Consider the following 27,659-nt stretch of genomic DNA (forward strand, 5'->3'; position numbering starts at 1 on the left):
TGACTAGAGAAAAGTCTTAATTTTAGATCCAGATGTCATCTGACCTTTAAGATGCACCCTTCGTGGAAAACTCTCACTTTGATTAATTAAGCAAATTCTAATTAAAGCTATGCAAAAGGCATCATATGAAAGGTTTAATTTGGATAAAAATCTGAGACATTTTCATCTGCCACCATCATTATCTTCATTGCCATCTTCGTCACTGGGATCACTGTGCTTGGAAAACTTTCATAAGAATGTAGTGTTACGAACAACTTTAAACTTGGCAGTACACGCTGCTGACTGCTAGGGGATGGCAGCATTATGTAGCACACAGCAATCTAACTGACCATCACTGAATGGCCACCAGGATAGAGTGAAGCTTCTGAGGGGAACAGACAGAAATATGAACAGCAGTCAGCTGTTCACACCAAAGTCACAGCTACTGTCCAGAAGACATACTACCTGTTATCTCTTGGTGCAAATGTTTCAGATTAAATCACACTTACAATAGTCAAATTCTCATTCTTTGAATGGAGCCCAGTCAAGAGAATCAATGTTGTGATACACAGGGTTAAGCCACCACCTGTGACAATGCCATCCCATATCAGTATAGGTTCAAATCCTGGCTGTACCACTTGTGATCCAGTTCCCTGCTAATGGTCTTGGAAAAGCAGATGACCCAAGGACGTAGTCCCTTACCACCCAAATCTGAGACCCAGACAAAGTTCCAGGCTAAACAGCCTTTCCCAGCCCTGGCGATCGAGGCCATTTGGGTAGTGAAGCAGCTGATGGAACATATGTCTTATTGTTTTTCCTTCTCTTTGTGACTATTTTCAAATAAATAATCTCTGTGAAAAAAAACATGCCTGATTGGCATCAGTTAACACTGTAGCTGCCAATCAGAATCTTGTACAAGTTCTAGTGGAAACGGCATTCTAAAGGCCAGCAGAAGGCAACAAATAAATCAATAATTATGCAATCTCTGCATTTTCATTAATGAGGGAACTATGATATTCCACTGAAATTAAAATTAAGCTTTGTAGCTAGAATGGTTGAGAAGGACAATTTTGAGGAAACATTCAGAGCAAAACCCAAGATTCGGAAACAAAGGGAAGATACTCCAGACAAACCTGGAAGCAGGAAACACCCTAGTATGTATCATCAGGCTTCTGTGGCTTTTAGGATTTAACCAGGTGTCTGAAGTGGCACAAGAGGAGTTGATGAAGGTAGGTGGAGATCCTGCAAGAAGATTCTGTGTGTGAAGATACACAGAGAACAGAGTACACATTGGGTTTATTTCTAAGTGAAAAGAGGAACCAATGAAAAAGTTTTCATATTTTCAAGAAAGATTCTAGCTTGAGTACCTAATGGAATTCAGGTTAGGAAAGGAGAGAAAAGATATTATTGAAAGACCAGTTATAAGGCTTGTTTGCATTTAGACAAAGAACAAACGACAGACTGAAATTTATCACTAAGGATGGAGAATTTTGTTTGGCTAGAAGGTATTTGGAGTAGAAAATGCAGAAAACACAAGAAAACTTGGATTTGGTTTGGAAGGCAATGAGAAAGGGGCTGAAGACATTAATTTTTGGTTATATATTTGTACTACTCAATGCACAACCAGTATTTAGGTGGATAGCTATTTATTGATTAATTGATTGACCCTTCCCACCTAGATCAACAACCAAACACCAGTGAAGAGCAGGTGAGACCATTATTGGCACACCTTCCTCAGCTTCTTCCTATATCTGGGGGTAGGAGGAGACAAGTAGAGAAGGTACAATTAGCCTCTCAACTGCCACAGCACCCAGGGATGGGGAAGGTCACCCAATTTCATCCCCGGTTCCCTGATGTGGAGCAGGTTCCAGGTTTTTGTTCAAGTGATGTCAATAGTTCTGACATGCTGTCAACATCACAGATTCAAGGATGAGATAAACCTCCCTAGGTCTACTAACAAAGTCCACTCCAGAGTCTCCATTTACCCAGAAATTTGCTCTAAGCTTTACCTGGGGTACAGTTGTCCAATTTGTTCTGCTCTCCTTCCTCGGCTATGGTACCAAATGTTCTCTACAGTCCACTGCTAAATCTTCCATGTGCTTCTGGGTATGCTGTCCACTTTTCTGTGTTTTCCAATGATGAGGCTCCATTCAGACACATGCACTCCACTGTCAGAACAAAGGTCCTTCTGTTCTCCCCATGGTTGGAGCTCAGAGTCCAGTGGTTCATGGAGGGAACCCTCAAGGAAAACTCATCTGAGGTGATCCCAGACCTGACTGCTGTGTGCTGTATGTATAGTTCATTCTGTCACCCAAATTTATCTCCAGCCCTGTCTCTCTTGCAAACCAATGGGTGATACAGTCCAGTCCAACCCTGACCACCACACACTTGTCCCCCACTTACACCACTGGGAGCTGCAGCCCAGTCAAAGTGACCTCCAATAACTCTCAATGGGTCCCAACCCCTGGTTCCTGTGCCTGCCAGCATGTGCAACAGTCTGGTCCAGTTTGTCCCACATTCCATTCAGCTCTCATATATATCATCGGGTGTTGAAGCCTAACTTAACCCAACTGACTCCACCTTCCAGTCCTCACTCATGGTTCTGGGTGCCACTGCCTGTCTAGCTAGGCCTGCTCAATGGATGCCTGTAACGATTAAATTTACATGATATATGTAACAAATCTGTGAGATATTCAAGGAGCCTCAGTTGTATACACACATCCAAATACCAGAATAGGTATCAAGGCTGACATGTTAAGATAAAAACAGGGACACAGACTATCTTCTAACTCAAGCTCTTAAACACTAAGAAATAGGAGAGCCTGTGAGATAAGGAAGGGTAGGTTTTGAGCTGCACAATGAAAAATTTCAGCCCTTGATTAGTGGGTAAAGACAGAAATGGGGACTAAGGATGATGTACTTCATGAGAGCATATCAAGAAGGAAGATGTGCAGAAATGGCTTGAACTGCCAGAAAATCTCTGAAGATACCAGGAAAGAAAGGATTAATAAAGAATTGCTTACCCTGCTAGAAGAAGTTTTAGTGGATTACTGGGAAAGGATTCACTTTGGGATAGTTCAAAGAATGAAAGAGAGGGAAGAAAAGGGGACAGAACAAATGTGCAATATTCTTAAAAGTAAGATATGGCTTATCCAGAAAAGAAATTGAGTATGGCTCATAAAATTAGACCCAGACCTTTCATAAAATTTTAAGAGGATAAGATGAAAGACTCATCTAGGTACATGTAAGCTGATAGTTCTCTTTCCATATGTCCTCTACAGTCATGGTTGGCACAGAGACTCAATCCACATCCCTGCATGGGTGGCTGGGAGCAAACACTCAGAGAAAGGCACTCTAATACAGGACACAGGCAACTCAAGCAGTATTATCACTACTGTGTCCAACATCTGCACCCAACTCTATCAAAAATAATGCTGTGATGTAAATATTTTCACTTGTTTTATTATTCATCTATGAACTTTTCTTATAATTTGAAGATCCTGGCCAGGTTATGAATATTCTAAACACTGTGGCAATTTTTGAATATTAATATGAAATAAGAATCTCTTTCATGTGTATGAGATTTACACTTCACCACATTGTCATCTCATGTCAATAGTTTAAAAACTCGTTACTGATTTCTGAAAGAAACTCACACTGGACTAAATGAAACTACATTTATCTGTCCTCCTGCGTGAAGAGTGTGGTGCATTCACTGAGGGCATTTGGTAGGTCATCTTTAGTTCATTATAAAATATTCCTGTGTTTATACACTCATTAGACATTCATTTTGACTAAAGCAACATACAGTTTGAGTTTCAGGTCTAAATGAAACTTCCCTAACCTGATAAGCACACAACCACCCAAGTCATCCACATTTGAAAAGGTCATTTAGAAAGCTCACTTGATACAAATATAGATTTGTATTAATCTGAAATGCAGCAAGACAGATATAAAAGACAAAGTATACCATATATATTATATATATATATATCACAATTTTGATATATAACTGCTTTTGCTGAAAGTCTTCCCTTCTTTTATTTTCACAGAAATCTTACCCATTCCTTAAGCTTTTTCTCATGATCACTGTGATCCCTATGTGCTTCAAAAAATACTCAACACACTGAGCCCTCTGTTCCTTAATGTTATTTGCATGTTGGATTTTCTTTAGGACCAAGACTCACTTTCCATTTATCTTTGTATCCCTACTCTGAGCATGATGAACATCCACTAGACAGTCAATACATTCAAGTGTATTATGGTTTTAGATGTGCACATATCCATACCTCAGAACAGTCAAAGCCTTGCCATTTTTTTAGCTTTGTGATTTTTTTTTAACATTAATGACCTCAAATTCTGGTGTCATCTAATAACACTTCACTGTACATACAGAGATAATCTACCTACACACTCAAAATTACTCTATTACAGGTATCTCTTATTTCTTGTAGAATCCATGCAATGTATTATGAGTGAACAATACATAAAATTCTATGTAAATTTTCAACTAACAATCTCCAGATTCTGGTTGTTGTGCCTTTGAATTTTCTACTACAGGGTTTGGATAATCAAGAGATGGGGAAAATTTCATTTTTTATTTCCTGTATGTAAACAGAACACTTAAGTAACAAATTTGCTTGTATTTGACTTCAAGAGACAATTTAAGAAAGTAGGAAATGTGTATAGTTCTCAAAGCCTTGAGACATTTCTACTAACTATTCACAATGAGTAAAAGGGATAATGATGAAGTGCCTCTAAAGCATATTGATGGGTTTCCTTGAAAAGCAAAGAAGGTTGTTAGTAGCAGTAGGCTGGAGAAACACAAATCAACTATGGTTTCATGGAAAAAAATTCACCAGCCATTATATGAGTTTATAGAGGTCAACATTGTAACACAGGTGAGGTCATACTGGAAATATTTTTTTTTCCTCACATACCACTTTCAATTAATGTGCATGTTTTAAGCCAGTAGTTTAAAAAACTCAATAAATATTAATAATTTATTAATCTGCTTACATTAGAGAGGTGAGAAATGCTGTTATTTTTCTTATGATCAATAGAGGGCTACAAGAAGATATTAAATGGCTTGATCATTATACTGAAATCAAAAAGTGGGATTATGTTTGATTAGACAACATTCACAATGAGCTATTCTCAAGAGTTCAGTGATTAGCCTTTGTGCATTCCTCAGCTAAGGTTATACATCATGGTATAAGTACAATGGAAATATGTTACATTCAAGAATCTTCTACTTTGCCAGTCATTCTCCCACACAGAGCTCTGAGAAAGTTTGCAATGCATGTGGAGCACAATGTCACTTACCACTTGCACTTACGTGCAATTAACAAACTGTAAGCATTATTTTCTCTGGTAACAAAGAAAATACACAACTTTGTTTTACTGCTTAAAATAACTAATAGAGCTTCAAAGGGGAAACAGGAGCAAAATGAGTTGTGGCTCAACAATGAATGATTAACGATGGCAAACTTTGAGAGTCACTATAAGAGATTACAGGTTTTATAAACCCCCATTACTTCTCTTCAAAAATTGGGGTTCTAAATAAAAATTTTTTACAAGCAGGAAAAAATTTTACTTCTAAACAGAGAATCTATACACATGTTAAATGAATAGAAAATGGAGCTAGTCAGCTTTCCTCAAGCTTCATTGTTAAATTTTTACTATTTAAATTGTACATAGTGTTCTTCAGAGTGAAAAGAATGGAATTGAACTAGACGGACTGAAAAAATTAAATATAGCATAAAATTTGAATTTTGCAGAAAGTTTATTCACCTCCTTCCAATGACAGAAAATGTAAAAATCAGAAGTGTGAAAAATCTGACATGTACAACTCTGAAAGAACCATGGAACCTCTTTAAGCCAAAACGTATATTTTATTTAGAACTGCTTACAGGTAATGAAAAAAAAGGTAAATGATAGAAACAGAAATAATAACATCATTTAGGTTTTCACAGTGGAAAAAGATTATTAAAAGAAGCCAGCTTCTATGGGCCAAATCACAATTTTCTATTCACTATAATTGCAAATACTGGATCCTGAATGCAGTAGAATGCAAATAAAAGAGTGGCACCATGACAATGCAATAGGCAAAGAAAGGTATTGCATTTCAATAAAATTGCAGGTATGTGTCCATTTGCATGGTAATTGAAATGGTAATTTGAAGGCTAAGCACAAAATTATCGTGGGTATAAAATATATACTGAGTTTATAGTTCTGGTTATAACTTGACAGGAATTTATAATGGTAATGTGAAAATATGGATACTTGAAATATGAAAGAAAAATGGAAGAAATAAATAGAACTTTGCTATTTTACATATCTCTGCAGTTATTTTCCTAATTATTTCATTTCCAATGCTAGAACAAAATTCCATTACCATGTCTCATTTTTAGTATCTCTGTTCTTTAGAAAGGTCAAATGAATTACCTTCTCTTTCAAATTCTCAAATTAATCATCTACATTTTTCATATGTTTTAGAGTAATAAGAATGTCCTCTCAATACAGTTTAAATGAGGCTTGCTAAATAAATAAGGGTAATCATTAATCCTTAGCAATGAGAAAAATGTTTTTTTATTTCACTACTATTTTTGACAAGGGACCATATAAGACAAGGTATAAATGTCAGGCTTTTCCTTTTTCTTTTTTTAATCAAAACATTCTTTGTTGAGGAAAGATGGGAAAACATGATAAATCTATAGTCATGTCCAATCTTCAAATCTTCTAGGTGAAAAGCAAAAGAATGAGAGAATCTTGTGATACTTCATGAGAAATTTAATTATTTTCTAAATAATTTCTGTGAAGTTTTTGAAGTTCCCTTGTCCATGATGAGGCTCCAGCACTCACCACTTTGTCACAAACACCATTCCAGGTCATTCAATTGCACCAGGAAATTGTACCAGATCCTTAAATGAACTGTAGGCAAGCATTTTCACTGTGTTTATCAGCATTCTGAGGGAATCCTTGAAGGTGTATATGTTTTGTTTCCAACAAAATATAAGCCATCACCTATGAAAACTTTGGACTGTCTTCTAACAGTTTCTTAATAACAGCTTCTGAATAATAGCTAACATGTATTGAACACTCAGTTTAGTAGAGATTTTTATATTAAATCATGTTTAAGGCTCATGTAAGTAATTATCCCCTTCCCATATATGGCAATAAGCGTGAAGTACTTGGGGTCTGGTACATGGCACAAGGTCACACAGGTCTTTCAATTAAGTAATTGCAGTAGGATTAAAAAGGCAAGGTTATCTGGCTCCAAAGCAAAACCTTTCCACTGCATTTTCTTTTAAAATTAGCTACATTGTAAAACCTTGGCTTCATGAGGATTGAAGAGTTTCCTGTAATGAGTAACATACCACTTGACACTATGCTTCTTTGTTCTAATGATTAAGATGGGGATGCATTTCTGTATTTTAATACAACTGAAAAATACATCCCATCAGTTATTACAGCATACAGATAACAATCTAGAAGCTGGTTGGCTTTTGTTTCTGAGTCTTTAGGTAGCAAGCACAATACTAATGTTCCTATTGTCATTATATGCCAGGACACGTTATTCTCAGCTACAAGACCGAACAGTAGTTGCCTGGACACTTAATTACCTATACTCTGTAAGTCACAAATTTTGTCGAATTTTACTGTATCCTTGAAACTGTATCTGGAGGATTAGGTCACTGTATTTTATTTTCATCCACAGATTTCAAATCACTTCTAAAATTCAATGGATGTCCCTAACCTACTGAAATTTGCTTGAAAGTAGATGCACTCAACATATAAAACAATATATGAGAGCCATAAATTACCAGGCCCAATGCATATCTTGACCCATTTCCTATCGGAATCATAAATCACAGTCTCTTGACATCAATATACAGGAGAAATCCCAACCATTCAGATACAGTAGATTGTTTCAATATTTGAATTCCCAGATTCAGTGTTTACTCTTCCTGAGTCTATAACACATTTCTTTGAATTATCATCTTTCCCTTTATGTATTAGAATTGTATTTTTGGGATGATTTGCACTAAGTCCCGTCCAACCCGACACAGCATCCAGAGCTAGTCTCCCTTCAGGCAGCACATGTGATCTTTTCATATGGTACCTTCTGTCTGTTCTATACATTATGAGTTAGCTAGTACTCAGAGAAATAGAGTTACTAGATCCAATTTTAGGTTTAAAACTATGTATGTTCTTTTATTCTCTAAAATTTGTAACCATCCAAACAGAGAAAAGTACTGAGCTAAAAACGTCTACTTTAACATTTCTGGCAAGTATAATTCCTGTGGAGAAAAAAGCATATATATATATGTATATATATATACACATATATATGTGTGTGCGTTATGTATATATACACATATGTGTGTATGTTTAATTTTGTATGTGTGTATATTTAATCTACCAATATGTATTAACATCCCATTAATCTTAACTGATATGTTGCTACTTATATCTGCTAGAAATTTATTTTTTACAGGTGACTGAGAGTTACTAAAACCAATTCAGATTGACTTAAATTTTAGAAATAACTTATGAGATTAATTAACCAAGTAATTTAGTTATGTTGGATTGGGACAGACTTGAGACCAGGTTTTACATAATAATACTAACACATATCTTTAGTTTAATGCCCTATATGTGACGAAGATTGATTAAAGCTCTTCACCAAGACAGTTTACATGTTCTTACTGAGCACAAAGCTAGATTGTTATATTTGAAAAATCTTCTAATGTAATATGACCATAAATTGCAATTTAATCTCAGAATGTAAGTGAAAGTGATATTTGCAATTTGTACATACAGCACTGCTTTGAATACTAGCTTCCTGAGCATGTGCACCTTGGGAGGCAACGCATCATGGCTGAAGTAATTTGGTTCCTGACAATTACTGGGGAGACCTGGAGTGAGTTTGTTACTCCTGCCTTCAGTCCCCTTTGGTTACAACTGCTGTAGTCATTTGGAGCTCTTTTTCTGCTTCAGAAAAGTGAAATACTTTAAAGAAATACATAAAATACTTTAAGCTATGCCCTGACTTAGGGAAATATTTCATTTGTCAAACATCAATTGTTTTAAATATTCAAGGTCCTATATAGCAAAGAATTAAAATTTCTTTGAAGTATTTTTAACAAAACACAAGATATTAACTTATATCCTGTTATATAAAATTAAAAATATGTAAATTGGAAAAGAAAACATACCTATACATAAATATGCTCTATAAAAGAGCCAATGAGGTTATTTAAAACTTGCTCGATGATTCTCAATTGAATCTGAATTTCTGAATCCAGATGACAGATGGGTTTATGTGGTGACATTTTTGTTGTCATTACCCAGGAGATGTACTACTGTACTACTTGTACCTGGTGGACATAATCCAGAAATGCCTCTAAACATTTTCATAAGAGTTTCTTACCAACAGAAGATAATCATTTAGCCAAAATGTAAATAGCCACAGAATCAAGTCACCTTAGCTATGACCTTGTCTAGAGTTTAAATATTAAACAAGTTCTTTGTGATAAATGATAAAACTACACTAACCCACACATGGATTGGACCTGAATTCATACAGTGTTATAAGTTAAAAATGTTCAACCCCAAATATTCTCGAAACGCAGCATTTGGCCTGGCATTGTAGATCTCTTTTGAAGAATGTGTCCTTAATACAACTGTGTCCTAGCCTCATTTCTACTTCTGAATAAAAGATGAACTTCCAATGAAACTGTTAAATACATGTTGACAATAGGAGACTTTCTACCATCCTCCATACCTACAATGTCATGATACACTTAAATAGCAGAATGCTGCACTTCTGAGTGTTGCTGAAGGACTATACCATTGTAACAATGTAGGGAAAAACAGCAGGTGAAAGGGGATACATAGAGTGGAATAGGAAATCCTTATGCCTATGCAACTGTATCATGAAAAATCAAAGTAAAAAAAAAAAGGCAAATGTTATATCTCACAGGACCTTAGGACTCTGAAGAAAGGTCTTTAGCAGATAATGGCCTTTTGACCTTGGAGCAGAATCGTTAGCCAAATAAACCTCATCATCTGTTTATCAGGTTAAAAAAAAGAAGAAGAAAAGGAAAAGAACCAGGTTCACAAATCCTTTATGCATTGTAAAAAGAAGCTATGGAACATGAAACAGTGTCTTTAATATGTTTTAAAAGATAAAATGGAAAATATTACAGTTGAAAAATAGTTCGAATATCTAGAGAGGAAAATATAACTTTATGAAATGATGTTCTCAAAACAAAACATGTGAAAAATCAGATTAGCTAGATCTAAGAATCAACTTGTTGACCTGAAAATACTGGAAGAATGAGACAAAAATAGATAGGAGATATGAAAACATGGGCAAGAAATCAGAAAAATAACATGATAAAACACAACATGTATCTATTTGGAATTCAAGATATTCACAAGACAGAATGGGATAAAGACAATTCTTATAGATGATAACTGACTTTTTGTAAAAACTAAGTATAAATGTTAATATTCAAAAAACTCAATTTCTAAACAGGAAAATGAAAATACAGATTACATTGAATATAATTTAGTAAAAACTGAAGACAAAGGGTAATATCAGAATGATGGAAACAAAGCAGCCAGAAGAAGACAAATGAAATAGAATAAATTGGCTGTGACTTCACCATCAGTAATAGGTAGTAAAGCATTGAAAAGTATATTGTAAAATATATTGAAATATATGAAAAGGTATTAAAATTGTTTTAAAAGTTAATTAGGGATCTTTTTTTATTAAATAAAGCAAACATTTATTAAATTGTGATAAAAACATTCCATCAAATTACAAAACCTGAGTAAGAAAAACAAACGGCACATGCTTAACTGTAGTTGACATTCAAATGAAATTTGCATTCCCAAAATATTATACAGTAATTAGTAATTAGGGATCTTAAAGAATATTTAAAACATTAAGGAAACATCCCTTAACTGAGAATAAACAACATGATAGATTTAAAAAATAAGGGCAAAAGTAACTTTTTAGCTGTAAGAATGTAACTTTTGGGGAAACATGATGGCTCTCTTGGTTAATGCTCCACCTATAAGCTCTGGCATCCTACATGGATGCCTGTCTGTGTCTTCCTTTTCTACTTCCCATCCAGTTCCCACTTTTGGTCTGTGGGAATTGGTCCAAAGCCTTGGGACCAGACATTCAAATGGAGAATTGAAAGAAGTTCCTGGCTCCTGGCTTTAGATTTGCTCAGCTCCTTCCGCTGCAGCCATTTGGGGAGTGAACCAGTGAATAGAAGATCTTTGTCTCTGTCTCTTCTCTTTGTAAAAATCTGCCTTTGCAATGAAAATAAATAATTCTTGAAGAAGAAAAGAATCTAGAGATATATCAGAAACTGAAGTGTACTAAGGAATTTTTGAAGAAATGTCTGAGGTGTAAATACAGGTAATCAAAGAAAATTAGTAGAATATTCAAAGCAAGAGGATAAAAATAAACTGAAATTGAATAATTACTGCAATTAAAGATATGGAATTAACTATCCACAAAAATGCTACAACATATCTTCTTCTGTGACAAAGCAACACACACACTTAGCCATTTAGCACTTTTCAACAATTTCCAAGAAGTTGTATCACGACCTGTTAAAGTTGTATCATGACCTGTTATCTAAGTGATGCTAAGCTGTTGAATTGGTAATCAGTAGCAAAAATAATTTCGAAAATCTGTTTCTAAAAACCTATGTATTTAAAATTCCAAAATGTATTTCAAATGTATTAAAATTAAAAATCATACTTGGAAATTAGATTGAAAAAGGTTGAATCATTTGTGGTAATTCAAATATGTAGGTAGCTTCAAAAGTACTTGCTAAAGAAAAATTCATTTTCCATGATTGTGTTAGAAAAGATAGTTTCTTGAAAATTATTAATGTTTTACCTTATCTTACGGTATCAGGAAAGGACATTAAAATTCAAAGAAATGATACTTGAAAATAATAAGATGCCTTTGATTGATTCTTTGAAAATGTTGATAAAAATCAACATACTTTCAGTAATATTAAAGAGAAAATGAGAACAGGGATGTGTATATTTACAGATGAAAAGTTTAAGAAAAATAATTTTTCTAAGGAACATTATTTCTGTGAAAACTAGGCAAACTGTGTGGATCTATAAAAAGCTAATGTAACAATTTTGATGAAGGAGCTGTATGGTCATGTAATATTTCAGAAATAAAATAAGTAAAGAAAGTTTCAGGTAGAGGATAGTTCACAGTAAAAAACTGCCTAGGAAGGTTTAAATGTAGATAGTCTACCTACCTCCCAGGAATACTAGCCCTCTGCTTTATATACCAAGGAAACTCCTGTATATGTACATCAAATTCATAGCAGCATTAAAAACCCTGCTTAATGGGAATGGGAGTGGGCCCAGTAGGGAAACTGTGGGCACCTCTCTGATGAGCTGCAACTCTCATTGGTGAACATGAGAATCAGGGCTGAACAAGGGCCTGGCTAGAAAGGCGGTGGCACCCGGTAGTATAAGTGTATGCTGGATAGGCCAGTTGGGTTGTACTAGGCTCCAATGCCTATTTACGTATATGAGAAATGACTGGGATGGGGGAACAGACTGGACCAGTCCACTGCATACTGGCAAACACAGGAACCAAGGCTAGGGGCAGGCCTAGTGGGAGTCTCGGGGGGTTTCCCTGGCTAGGCTGAGGTCCTAGCTGGTGCATATGAGTGCCAAGTGTGGAGTGGACTGGTCTGGTCTGGGCTGAAGCATCTACTGGTTTGTGTAAGACAAGGGCTGGAGACAGAACTGACCCAGCAACTGCAATTAGTAGTGTGTGCTTAGGTTGATGTGGGGGACAGACTGAGCCAGACCAAATATTGGCAAGCACACACAACAGTGAGATCTGGGATCACCTCAGATCAGGCTTCTTTGGGGATCCCCTCAACTGAACCGCTAGACTCAGAACTCCAACCATGGGGAGAATTACAGGACTGATGGACTGACTTTAGAGTGCATATGTCAGAAGTGGACCTGCTCAGTGGAAAAGATGTAACAGTAGACAGCATGCTCAGATGCACATGGAGGATATGGCAGACCATTGGGGCCTGCAGAAGACATCTGGTACCGTAACAGAAGGAGGAGGGCAGAACAAATTGTATAGCTACCCCAGCAAAGTGTTGACAACAAATATCTGGGTGAAAGGAGGCTCTAAGGTGGACTCTGACAGCCAATGGACCTTGGAAGGATTTCCTCATCCTTGGACTGACGAGATTAATTTCAGAACTATCGAAACCACTTAAGCAGAACATGTCCCACATCAGGTATCTTGTGTTGATATTGGATTTGCTATTTCCCCATTCCTGGGAACTGGGGTGATTGAAAGGGTGGGTGTAACTTCTCCATTTGTCACCCCCTTCCCCCAGATACAGGCAGAAGAAAAAAAATGTGGAAACAACAGTCTCGCCCACTTTACCCTAACTCTCATTCCTTGCCACCCTGATCAAGAATGTAAACATAATAATAGAACTAAAAAACTAAAAGAAAAAGTATTAGTAGACAGATAACCAGACAGTTAAAAGCTTTTGAATCAGATACTTCAGCAATGAATATCAGTGAACTCCAACTGGGACACCAATACAGATAACCATTACAATTAAAAATGCAATCATAGATACATTGTATTTATATAATGAAAAATACAGTATATACATACACACAAATACGCACTTGCTAAAACCACAAATAAGTTGATTATTACAACACAATTTAAAGTACATCTTGGGGCACTAAAAGTATCCAGTAGAATTCAAGTGTCTCAAAAAAAGAGATTGTATATTAAGCAACAGGATAAATCCACATTGTGCTCATCATTCTTATCTTTAACTTATTACTATTATCTTTAGTTGTATTTTTTTCTTTTTTAGTGTACAAATTGAGTACGAACAGTCTGAGCAGAGATAAAACACTTATGTTAATCTGACAAGAGATAAATCATATATTAATATCGTTTTGCATGAGTTCACACTTGATAACTTTTCTTGATTGTGGAAAAAATGTAGGGGAAAGATTTCAAGAGACTCCTATTGGTGACAAGTTCTTGGGTAAGACTCCAAAAGCACAGGCAACAAAAGCAAAATTCGACAAATGGCATCATATCATGTGCAAAAATTTCTGCAAAGGGAATGATCAATAGAGTGAAGAAACATGCAACAGAATGGGGGAAAAAGCATTTGCAAACCACTTATCCAGCATAGAATATCCAGAATGTATCAGCAACTTTAAAAATAACCAACACTGTTAAGAAATCAGCAAAGGACATCAAAACAGCTCCCAAAAGAAAAATATAAATCTCCAATATATGATAAAATGTTCCACATGACTATCCATCAGGGAAATGCAAAGCAAAACCACACTGCAATGTCACCTCACCTCTGTCAGAATGCCTTAATCCAAGACTGGGTAACAAACATTGGGAAAAATGTACAGAAAGGGGGCTCTTACACATTATTGGTTGGAATGTAAATGAGTGTAACCACTGGGGAAAACAGCATGGAGGTTTTAAAAATGAGAAATGGATTTGCCATATAATTCAGCAATACTACCACTAAGAATATATCCAAAAGACATGGATGTGTAGTGTCAAACACAGCTGTGGCACTGTTCACAATAGCCAAACTATGGGATCAATCAAGGTGTCCATCAACAGTTGAATGGCTAATGTAACACACACACACACGAGCATACTATTCAGCTATTTAGAAGGATTAAATTATCTTTTGCATCAAAATGGATGCAGCTAAAATATATTATGATACACTGAATAAGCATGTTACAAAAAGACAAATACTGCTTCTACACCCAAGTATGTGGTAGCTAAAATTAGAAAACCACAAGTATTTTTGTTGGGCTTTGCTACATCTATTAGAGATAAAATTTTCTATTATTGGTCAAAGATATATGTATCTAATAGGAAATCACTGTTTTATCTAATAAGAAAATATGAGAATACAGATCTAAATTACAAATATGAGAACATATGTTAAGGGAAAAATAAATGGCAAATCATTAGAACAGTTATAACTCCTGTGCTTCAAAATGTTTCAACAAAATACGTTACAACAGGGCATGATGAGACTAGCAATGCAATGCAGAGACTAGAAATCAGCATTTACTTATCTTCCAGTATGCTTACCATCTACTTCCTACGCAGTCCATTCCTGAAATAAAAAAAAATTCTAAGGAAAAGCAGTGACCTTGCTATACAAACATGATTTCAAGAAAGTCTAATCAAGCTTCCTTACCACATTGTTTACGAGACAAGCACCAAGATGTTTATATAATAGAAGTATGTTTAAAGTTTTATTTAATTTGAAAGAGAAAGATGGAAAACAAAAAAAAAATTCACTCCCCACAAAACCTGCAGTAGCCTGGACTGCACCGTAACTAACCTGTAAGTTGTGAACTCAAGTGAGGTCTCTAACAAGAGTAGCTGGAACCCAAGCACTTGAGTCCTCAGTGTTGCCCCTAAGGTTGTACATCAGCAGGGAACTGGTCTTGGGACAGACCTGGAACTGAACCCTGGGTACTGAGACACAGGCATCTCCAGCAGTATTGTAACTGCTGGACAAACATAGCATGTGTTCTCATGAATGACCATTCCTCAGCTTTTGCACAGACTCTTGGTGCTCTAAGCAGACATACCCAGTAGCCTCTCATTTTTGTATGGCTTTTGAACACTGCTAGGGCTGACAATGGTCCTGAGCCAGAAGAAGGCAGTTTTTGAATGAGTCTCTAGTTAGATAGACAAGCACAAAGTTCCCAGGAGTAGAGATAAAATTATGAAGTCTCTCCAATGCATTTTCTACCGCAGTAATGGAAAAAAGATGATTCTCTCATGCTTCAATAACTATATTATTGTGCTCAGAAGAACAAAAATGTGCAAATAGGGGGCTATATATTCCTACAAACAAAAAATTATACCAAGTTTTTAACATCTAGAGAATAAAATTATCCAAGTAGTTCTTGAGTTGCAAAGTGAGGGAGGAGAGTGTTAAGTAAAAAGGGTATGATTTGCAGTGAGAATATTGGATTAAATCCAACTGGTACAAAATGGAGTGTAGTCCTACACCATTTCTGATACTCAAATCCCATAGTAAAATGCTTGAATGTAGAGGAATCCCGCTTTTACTTCTGATTCCAGTTTCCTGCTAACACACACTGGTAGGCAACGGTGATGATGACCTAAGCACTGTGGTAAATGTCATGCATGGGTAAGACTGGGATAGAGGGCGCAGCTCCTGGCTTTGGCCAGGCACAGGTCTGGTTATGAATGGCATTTGGTGAATGACTCAGCAAGTGAAAAACTTGCATCTATCTTTCTCCCTTTCAACTAAAAATTAAATTTTAAAAGCAAAACAAAGCAATAGCCACTTTTGACATGCAGGCCATGGTTTATAAAGCAGTAAAATAAATTCAGAACGTTAAATGTTCTGAATCATTCAGCCTACCCCCAAAAGTAAGACAAAAGAAAAATTCCATTCATGACCACAGAGCATTTTTATTAGAATAAGACGAAGTTTTTCCTGTTAAGTATTTAGATATTTAGTTTTGGAAGCATATCATCATTCCATCCTTGCTTGTGCTCTGTTGCTGAAGCTACTTCATAAATCTTATGCTCTACTTGAGCCTTTCAGTAGTATTTCTCAAAGGTGCTAAGAACTACACTGTGATTAATATGAGAAACATGTATCCTGTCTGTGTATCTGCAACTGACATCACATATATTGTGCTCATAAATAAATAAATAAATAAATAAATAAATAAATAATAAAAGAATAGTCCATCATGATTCTAAACAATCATATAGCATTTGTATTTTTGTAATGGTTAAGACATGAAAAGTAATTTTGGAGGCTGACATTGTGGAAAGATAGGTAAAATAACTGCCTAAGTCCAATATGCCATTATGGACACCAATTCATTCTGTTTCCAGAAGCTCCTTGCTGGAAAGCAGAATATGCCCCACGTGTTTGGGTCATTGCCACTCACATGGGAGACCCAGATGAAATTCCTGGCTCCTGGCTCCTGGCTTTTGCCTGGCCCAGTCTTGGCTGTTGTGGACATCTAGTGAGTGAACCAGCTAATGTAAGAATCTCTCTCACTCTCTCTCTTCCCTTTTCTGTGTAACTCTGGGTTGCAAATGACTAAATTGTCCTAAGAGATGATTAAATAAATTAGAAATTAAACCTTAAGCTTATAGTGCACTATGGCAATATCTTTCTTTGCAAGCCTGAGAACTGCATAATTGCCTTGTCTCAAAGTATCCATTTTCCTCCCTGATTCACTGCCAGGATTATTATTTGCATCTCTGTCCTTACTAAATAAATCATACCTTTAGAAACTATTGCTTATCTCAATAAACATTTCAACAAGGAAACCGAGGAATAAATTAAATAGCTGAAGGTTACTTATAATAGTAGTATGAAGAGATAATTCTTTCTAAATTTTAATCATGCATAGAACCTTTCCACAAAATTATTTGTATCTTTTATTAATGTTTCCTGTTTCGCTGAGATAAAGTTAGTGCTCATTCTGTGGAAGGAAATAAACATTCCAGGTGCAATGATCAGTGTTGCATGCAATGTGTGAAGCTTGCCTGAATTTGAGCAAATCCAATAGGGTTAGTTACAAACAAATTGAATACGTAGGTAAGAATAAAGAGCATGTTGAAAGACAGCATTTTAAAGAAGGCCAAGTAGAAAGGACATATTTCTTTGACCATTGACTGCTTTCATCACTTGATTGCCACAATTAGATATGTGTTTTCTCAGCTTCTTTTCCTGAGATTTACTCATCTGAAAAGGTGTGTGTGTGTGTGTGTGTGTGTGTGTGTGTGTGAGAGAGAGAGAGAGAGAGAGAGAGAGAGAGAGAGAGTGTGTTAGTTAGTTGAGTATGTGATAAGGACAGAGACAAAGAGATATCTTACATTCACTGGTTCACTACCAACATATCCACGTAGCTGGTCTGTGCCAGGCCAGAGACAAGAGTCAAGAAGACTGCCTAGGTCTCCAACAAGAACTGTAGGTACCCAGATAACTGGGGACACCTTCTGTGGCCTTTCCAGGAACATTTATAGGAGGCTGGATTTGAATAAGAGTAGTGGAACTCAACCTGCAACTACAACACATCTTGCCAGCTGTCAAAATCAATGGTTTAATTTGTCGTGCCAGAGTGATGGTCCCTTTTATACCTTGTCTCCATGCTTACTACTTATTTAAGTTTAAAATATTTGGCCTCTACATCAAATGCTGAACTTCTATTTCATAATAAAGAGTTGAAATGAACATGACAGATCATCACTTGCAATAAAGTACTCCTTCTGAGGAGTTCCTATACTGTATATTTACATACTGAATGTGAATAATCTTAGCCTATAGTTGTATTTGAACAGATTAAAGTTCATTTCCAGCAAAAATAATTGCCATTTATACTAATACCCATGCTTCTAGAACATTATCAATAAATGCATAAAGCATGGATGAACAGAACTACAAAAACAGAAGAGAAATCTGGTATTGTTTTGCACTTTAAGTTTTACATATGTGTTTTCATTGACAAAATATATATGGCTTAGTGGACATCTAGTGAGTGAACCAGCTAATGTAAGAATCTCTCTCACTTTCTCTCTTGAAATGTTATTATTTTCTTTCTCTGCTAAGCCTAGCATGATGGATTCCCTTCTGGAAGCATATATGATATAGGTGGGGCTCAGTATTAAATACATGTATGAGAGAGAACTCTACTCTTCCCTTTTCCAGCTCCACAAATTATGTTCTGGTTAATGCCAGCAAGATCCATTATATAACTGCACTGTAATTCCTGAGATTTGTGCCCTGTTTTCTATGCATTCAGATGAATATAGTTTGTCTAGTGTGCAGTAGTATATATGATTGTTAAAAAGGAAATTCAAATTATACACACATTTATCCTCAGGTCCATAGGATTTTAAAAGGACAAAAAGCCAAACCATTAGAAGTAGTACAATTCTCAATGATGACTTGTTTTGTTTTGTATGATGGTGAGCACTGTCTTACCTTTTGCTTTACTGCAAATTGCATTTCTGAAAGTTTGGGAATCTTGTTATTTCTTACTTAAGTTATATATGTATGCTTTACAAGTTAATGAGAGTGATATAAAAGGAATACTAAATCTTTCTCAATAAGAATGGTAATAAATATGTCAACAAACTATTTTAAATGATTAATGGTGTCTTCAAGATTTTACTTTTTAAATTTTAGCTATTTTAAGAAGGTCATTGAAACATTTTTGTCCTATCATCCTTAATTTCAACCTACAAAATAGCCATAAATTATATCTTGGTATGAAAATTTGATTTTAATACAAGAGATGCATTTTAATGTAAATTTCACATTTCTTTCAAATGACCTGTTTATTGTGCATTAAAAACACACAAACCTTGAACAAAATACATTTGATGAATGCAAAACACTATAATCTTCAGATAGTAGAAATTCTTTGAAATGTGCACAGTATTTTTGCCACACTAAGAATTACTCTGCTACAGATTTCAGGTAAGTATATTTATTCTAAATCTTAGCTGCTTCATTGCTGACCCAGCTCCCTGCTCATGGCCTAGGAGAGCAGTAAAGGAAGACCCAACTCCTGGCTAACAGCTTTAGGTGAGCTCAGTTCTGGCCACTGTAGCCCTGTGGGGAGTGAACTAGTGAACAGAGGACTTGTCTCTCTGTCTCTCCTTCTTTGTTTGTAAAAATCTGCCTTCAAATAAAAAAAAATAGAGAAACTACATTTTTAAGAAGGAACATTTTTTTCTATAAAAACCATAAATTTAACAGAAGACATACAGTGAATCATTATACAAATGAAAATTATATTTTTTACAAAGATGGAATTTATACATGATTTATTATACCTAGCACATTTTTCTTCTTTAAAACTTTTTCTTAAGTCTGAATTTCATAGCACAATTCCACATGGCCTGGGATTTCCCCAACCGCCCCCCAAATTCCTACACTTCCCCCGAGTAATTTTGCCCATATTATTACAATACTATAGTCCTTCATAATCAGTCATAAGTCCATCAATCTGTTATTTAAGTGTCTAGCACATTTTTCAATTGTACAATTATAACTTAACTCCTACTACATTTAAACCATTGTGTCCACTAATTTTCATCTTAAACAGTACAGACAGAAGTATGTTCTTGCGCATGCAGCACAAGGATGGACTCACAGAGAAATGACAGATAATAACCTACAGTGGTGGGAGATACTTCAATGGCAGTGTGATGGACTTCTGAGGGTATAGGAAAGACACCTATTGAGAGACTGGAGGGGAGAACAATGGGGAGGGGAGGGAACATGGGGAGGACTAGGGGATACCTTAATGCCTATTAAACTGTGTCATAAAATAAAGAATAAAAAAGAATAAAAAAGTACAAAGAAATAACTGCTGTACTACCAGATGTTGCTACTTTATAATAAGATGCACTTGGTATATATAACACTGCTAATGAGAACAGATGGCAGTTACCTTTCTAACATTTTTATAGTATTAATTACTTCAGTTTAATTTCTGTTGTATTATACACTGGACACTTTAAAAGGTAACATGTTCAAGCTCAGAGTGAATATTTGAGGCTCATTTAAAGATTTAAAGATAGTGAAATTCTGCTGTCATTTTAATTAACTCATTTGGGATGCATTTAAATTCATTCTATTGATAGCTGTTTTTGTAAGAATCTCGTAATAATGTTACACCTTGCAAAATGAAAAGTGACAAAGTGTCGTTATTAGTGATCCCAGAGCTGAAATATTTTCTGCTACACTTTAAAAGTTCAGTTATCAATGTCCTTAAAGTATTAGATACACATGAAATTTTTATTAATTCTTAATTGCTTGTTTGGCTTTTGAAAGGACCAAAGTGTTTTTTTGTTTGTTTGCTTGTTTACCTTTAAGTGTAGTTTGGATAGAATGTTAGCTATTTTTACTTTCATTAAGTGTTTTTGAAAGCTATTGTAATTATGTTTATAACAATATCACTCAATAATGAATAATGTTCATTAAATGATTACGTGAGTCTAAACTTCATACTAATATGCATAATAGATTCTTATTCCATAAAGATATACAAATAAAGGTACTAACATTTTGTTGAAAATAAATCAAGAACTGTTCAGGATTAAAGAGGCCTGTGTTATTTAAAATATTCCAGAAATACTGATGCTTGTCAGTTAAACATTAAAATTTACTCACAATGGCCAAATTTTGTTAATGCATTCAATATATATTATTGAACATCTACAATGTGAAATTCTTAGTCCTCGGCACTGACATAACCCTGGTTAAGACAATATTCTGGCCAACACATAATTTAAATAGGATAGTGAAACTAAACTTATTCACAACTAAATAAGTTACATAGACAGATGATAATGCTGCCTGCAATGATTTGAACATTTTTACATCAGGTCAAATAGAAGAATAAATTGTGGTTATATTTTGAAACTCATCAGCCTCACAAATACAAATGTATGATATTACAATCTATGGAGAAGAATCTGAGAGGTAGAATAATGTAAAAGGTAAATGAGGACAAATTGATTATTCCTTTTGAAAAAAAATTTCTAAAAGTGAAGAATTTTGAGATCCTCTTATTATAAGGAGTGGCTAAAACATTTTCTTTAAAACATTCACTCTGCTTGAGCCACTGTGTTAACCAATACATAAATTATCAGACCTGCTTATGTTTTTTAAATAATTTTTTAAGATGGAATAATGAGAAATAGATGCTCTGTAATGAAGATGCTTTGCTAAGCTCTTACTATGGATTTTCTCATCAATTCTTGTAACATTATTTTAAGATGGTTGTTTCCATTGTATAGAAGAGAAAATTAAAACTCTATTAGAAAAGTCACATTTCCAGTATCACATAGCTGAAAATAACTGGCAGATCTGAGACCCAACACCAAGCTCCAGACCACTATTGTATTCTTTTTTCTGATCCTGATTCTACTAATTAATTGATGGAAATGTGGCAAAGTAATTTTTAAAAAGTCATTTTTGGGGACAGTGCTTTATAATAATATGATTGAAATTGCAACTTACATTTCAGTTAAGCTAAAATGAAGCTAGCAAGTGAACAGGACAAGTATTAACACTGAAAATATTAATAATTATAGCAATAAGAAGAAACAACAACTCTCCAGAAATTGAAAGGTAAAGTAAACTGGAAAAAAGTTACTATGGAGAAGAGCAAGATGGCAGAACAGGATGAGGACATGTTAAAAAGGTCAGAGGAGGATTAGCCAAGAAGTAGAAAATACACAATCATGGAACTAGGAGAGGGTAGACAGATGGCAGAGGGCCACCTGGAGACCCATGGACATGAGAAGCAGCAGAGACAGCAGAGTGGTGCTGCACTGAACAGATACCCAGCAGCGATTAAGCTTCACAGTGTTCAGGTCCAGGTTATCACAGATCCAATTGCAACAGGTTCTGGCAAGAAGAGGAAATTAAAAAAAAATGTGTGGTGGGCACAGCTGATGGCTCTGTGATCTAGTTTAAAGTCACAACTGGTGTCTCCCTAATCCTGGGTACCGATGCAACCCTACAAAGCGGAAAAGCTGAGACTAGACAATGTGTCAGCCACAAGGAAGGATCACAGGGGGTAGAGAGTGGCGACCCAGAGTCCCAGAGGCAAAGGTCATGGCAGAAGCTGACCATGGTAGACCTGCACTGAAACTCTTAAGAGGGAGCAGCATGGGTGATGTAATAGAAAACCAAACAATAAATGGGATGAGTCACATCAACTTTTAGATCTGTGGATGACACAGCTTAAAAGTCAGCTCCAAAGAATCTACTAATTGGAGCTGCAAAGTCCAAGAACAAAAGGAGATTCCAAGGCAGAATAAATTTTGTTACTGACACCTCCCACACAAAGAAGCAAAGACTATTTCAACCTCAAAATTAGCTGATAAAGACATTGAAGAGCCACCAAATAAAGAATTTTTAAATGTTGGTATAAAGCTTGTTAAAAACGAGAAGAAAACAAACAACAGTTCAAAGAATTTAAGAAATATCTTACATAGGAAATAGCAACATTGAAACAAAATCAAATTGAATTATTAATATGAATAAAAAGTAAGTTAGAAATTCAAACGAAAGCTTCAGTAATAGAATGAGTGAGGAAGAAGAAAGAATTTCAAAACTGGAAGATTCCTTCTGTGAAAATGTTCAAACAGAGCTGGAATAGGTACTGACTAAAGCTAAGAAAACATACAAGAATTAACTGACACCATTAAAAGGGCAAACATAAGAATTACAGGAGTTCCTGAAGGCACAGAAAGAGAAGTTGGGTTAAAAAATGTATTCAGTGAAATAACAAATGCGAATTTCATTAATATGGAGAAAGGAACGGCACAGAATTCCAAACAGATCAACAAAATAGAATTAAATTATTGCATACCACACAACAGTTGGAGAGGACTAATATCCAGAATTTACAAAGAGTTTCAGAAAGTCAGAGACAATGAAACAAATAAACCCTGTGAAGACATTGGCGAAGGAAATGAGAAGGCATTTTTCAAAACAATAAATTGAAAGTTAGTAGACACATGAAAAAAATGTTCAAGTTCCCCAGCTGTTAGGGAAATCCAAATAAAAATCACACTGAGATTCCACTTAATTCCAGTGAGATTGATCTGCTTTTGGAAATGTATTAGCAGCACTTGCTGGTGTAGATGTAGGGAAATGATGTCCTATGGCACTGTTGGTGGGAGTACAAGCTCCTCTTGCCACTATAGAAGTCAGTATGGAGAGTGCTCACACAGTTGAAAAGTGACATACTGTGTGACCCAACTATCCCACTCCTGGGAATATCTCCAAATGAAATGAAATTTGCATACGAGAAAGCAACCTGCAGCTCTGAATTTATAGCAGCACAATCCACAAGAGCAAAGAGATGGAAAGAACCCAGCTGCTTATTTAAAGAGGATAGGATAGGGAAACTGTGGTACATCTGCCTTGTAAGTTACTACTAAGTCATTAAAAAGAATGAAATTCTATTATTTCCAACAAAATGGTCCCAACTAGACACCATTATGCTCAGTGACATAATCCAATCCCAACAGGGCAAATTCCATATGTTCTCTAGGGTACAAGGTGTCATTCATGCAAAATATAACAGATGATGAGGTGAATATATATGTACCTATAGTCTCATAAACTATATAATGGAAACTAGCAAAACAGAAAGTAAGGGTTTGTTGAAGTATGCATCTCTATTCCCAAATAAAAGGTTTCTCAATGAACTTAAATATAGCTTGACAATATACAATATTTTTTCATCACTGCCTATACCTAGAATACCATGATACAACTACAGAGCAGAATGTTGGACCTGTGACTGTTGCTGAAGTATGATACTTTTGTAACAATAGTGGGAAAAATATTTAGGGATGGGATAAAGAGAAGGGATGTTGGGAAGAGAAGGTAGAGTGGGGAATTCCTATACCTATAAAATTATATCATGAAAAATAATAGTAATAAATTAGAGCCAAATCCTATTTGAAATGATCACATCTCTAAACAGAAATATCAAGTGCTCAGAAATATCAAGCTCTCAGAAAATCAATAATGAGGATTAGAACTATGAACAGAATCCTGATTTGGTATTTATTATATGTATCACCTATACTGTATCTAGCAAAGACAAATTGTGCGTTGTGTGTATAATCATCATTCTGCCTGACCTCATATTGTAGGAGAATTATACTGACAAACTCTCAGGCAAGCTACAACAGTGGAAATTCAAGCGAAAGCTTGATGAAGTGTCATCTCTTGTGCTGGAAAGCATTCATGTGGCTTCCAGCCGAGGTGTATTGTCTACTTTTAAGCTGTGATTTAGATTGTTCACTGCACACGGTTTTAGGAAGCTAGCACAGTTTACCAGAATCTGCACTTAACAGTGTAGAGAACATAATTCTAATGACACACTTGCCTTTGCTTAACTTATGCTGCCCTAATAGTTCACTTGAGCATTATGTACAAGAGGCAGTCAAATTACACTGCCTAGAGAAAATAGAAAATCAGAATTAAAATACATTTATTTGTGATTGTATCTGTGTCACTGTGTGTATGTGGCTTCAATTCCCTGTTGTCCTAAAAACTGAAGAAAAAGTTAAGATGTTAAATGCAAAGTATTTTTTTTCCAATGTGAGGAAATACATTTCTGTAATGAATTATACATAGTGAATGCACTAGGAGTAATTCTATTGCACCTTGTAAAAGAATTTCATTTAAATTACGACAAAAGCTTATGAGGAATGGTGAAGAAATTAAATGAATATAGACCATGGGCTCCAGAAAAAAGCTTATTAAGAGACCAGGGAGCTAAATGGAATAGGAATATAATTGGAGAACACTTAATGTCCATTTTATGAGCACATTTGCTCCTGCAGTGGGTCATAAAGCAGAAAAGTAGCCAACACAATTTCTTCATTTCTACACAACAGAAAGGATCCAAATACACATTGGGCTATTGCTATCTAATTTAATGACCGCTGTGCCAAATGTCATAGAAACAATTTAAGAGGATCCAGTGGAGCACATTTCATATCTTGATTATGGCAAACACAAAGTATTAAAAAAAACTTAAAGTTTCTTGAAAATGTCATTTCCCTATATCCAGCAGAACGTGGTCGCATCACATATTCACCCTTAAAAGGGTAACTTTGACAATTTCAAGATGTGAGGGTAGTGTTCAGAGTATAATCACCAGGATCATTAAATGAAACACGTACCTTCAATGTATGTAGTGATAATTTAAACTTAGCTTGGGAAAATGTAGAAAATTTTCCTGGAACAGTTATAATTGACCATTAAGGGAAATAACAGTCATGAAAAATACTAAGGAAATTATGTTATTTGGAATTTGAACACTTTTTGTGTAGTTGTTTTTTAAAATAAATATTTATGCTATTTTTTATTAGAGAAGCAGATAAATAGAAGGAGACAGACTAGTTCACTTCCCAAGTAGCAACAATGGTGAAAGCTGAGCTGATTTGAAGCCAGGAGCTTCTTCTGGGTCTCCCACATGGATGCAGGATTCCAAGGCTTTGGGCTATTCTTTATTGCTTTTCCAGGACACAAGCTAGAAGGGAAGTAGGAACAGCCAGAATGCTAACCAGTGCCCATATGGAATCCCTCTGGTAGCAAGGTGAGGATTTAGGCAGTAGGCTATCGGACCAAGACCAATATAGTTATTTTTCAGTAACAGACATAATAAATTACGTCTGCATATTTGAAGATATAAGACAAACAAGATATTTATTTCTTCAAAGCTTTTTTTTTCTTTGAACCATGGCAATACACACTGGAAAAAATTTGAAAGTCATTGTTTTAAGTGAAATCCTTAAGAAACAATGTTTTCTGACCCAGTTGAAAGTTATCATCTCAAAAACACATATTGAAAGAAAGCTGAAATTCATATTAAAAATAGTTTGAACTTAACTATGCAAGAAGTTCATTGTAAAATTGTCAGTTTGTCAGGAACATAAATGAATACAACGGTACCTCATAAATTTTCTAAAATGGGATTAAAATATATTTTGCATCAAACTTTTATCCATTTCCATGAAATTTGAGTGCCTCTCAAATACACTTTGTTTTTTTCAAATGTATTTCTTATTAATTCAGTTTAAAAGAGAATACAGATCAAAATTAATGGCAATCTTTCTTACAAACCTAAAGGACTTATTTTGCATAAGAAGGTATCACTAACAGTTTTCTCATGTGAATCTAATTTCTAATGAAATTGATGATAGAGACCGTTTACATTATAAGAGTGACAGCAAAATACAGTAAAAACCTGTTTCTGTTTAGCTCCGTATACAAAAAATAAGGTAATCGGCTTCTGTTCCAATAGTATTTATTAACTGAATAAGTGTGACTACATAAATTTCCAACTAGAATAGATTTTACCCTTCCATTCCAAATAAAAATAAACCTGGATAGCTATGAATTCTCAATAGGCATCTCAGTTCCACCATCTTTTGCACTAATTGTTTTCTCTCCCTCTTTAAGAAAGACTTCATAAGCCAGATATTTGATCTGTGCTCACATGGTGAGAAGCCCTTGAAAAACAAAATGAAACATTTGTTGATGTTATTCCAAGGATGCCAGACAGCAAGTACAATTCAAAAACTGCATGGTCAAGCGTTACAGAACCCACAACATAAGCAGAACCACTTAGAATTGGGATTGCGTATAAAATGTGTACATTTTTTCATTGCCTGATTTGACCAGTCACATTTTTACATTGCATGTGATAATTAATGTAACTATTTCTTATCAGAAAAAGATGTCTGTGGAAGATTTTGATCTATTTTAAGACCACAACAAGGAAAAATTTTTCTCAAGCTTTGTTACCTTTTTGCATAACCTTAGAATAAGGAATATATTGTACTAATTTTCACAGATTAGACATGTGGAAACTATATACGACTGCAGAAAGCCAAGATCATTAAGTTATTCAATTACATAAATGTGAATTGAGGGGAGGAGGCATTTATACACTTAAAGCAGATATGCTGGCAGTATTTTTGTATGGTTCAAAACATTTATGTGTAGAATGTTGTA

This window comes from Ochotona princeps, chromosome 11 (assembly GCF_030435755.1).
Source record: "Ochotona princeps isolate mOchPri1 chromosome 11, mOchPri1.hap1, whole genome shotgun sequence".
NCBI classification, from domain to species: Eukaryota; Metazoa; Chordata; class Mammalia; order Lagomorpha; family Ochotonidae; genus Ochotona; species Ochotona princeps.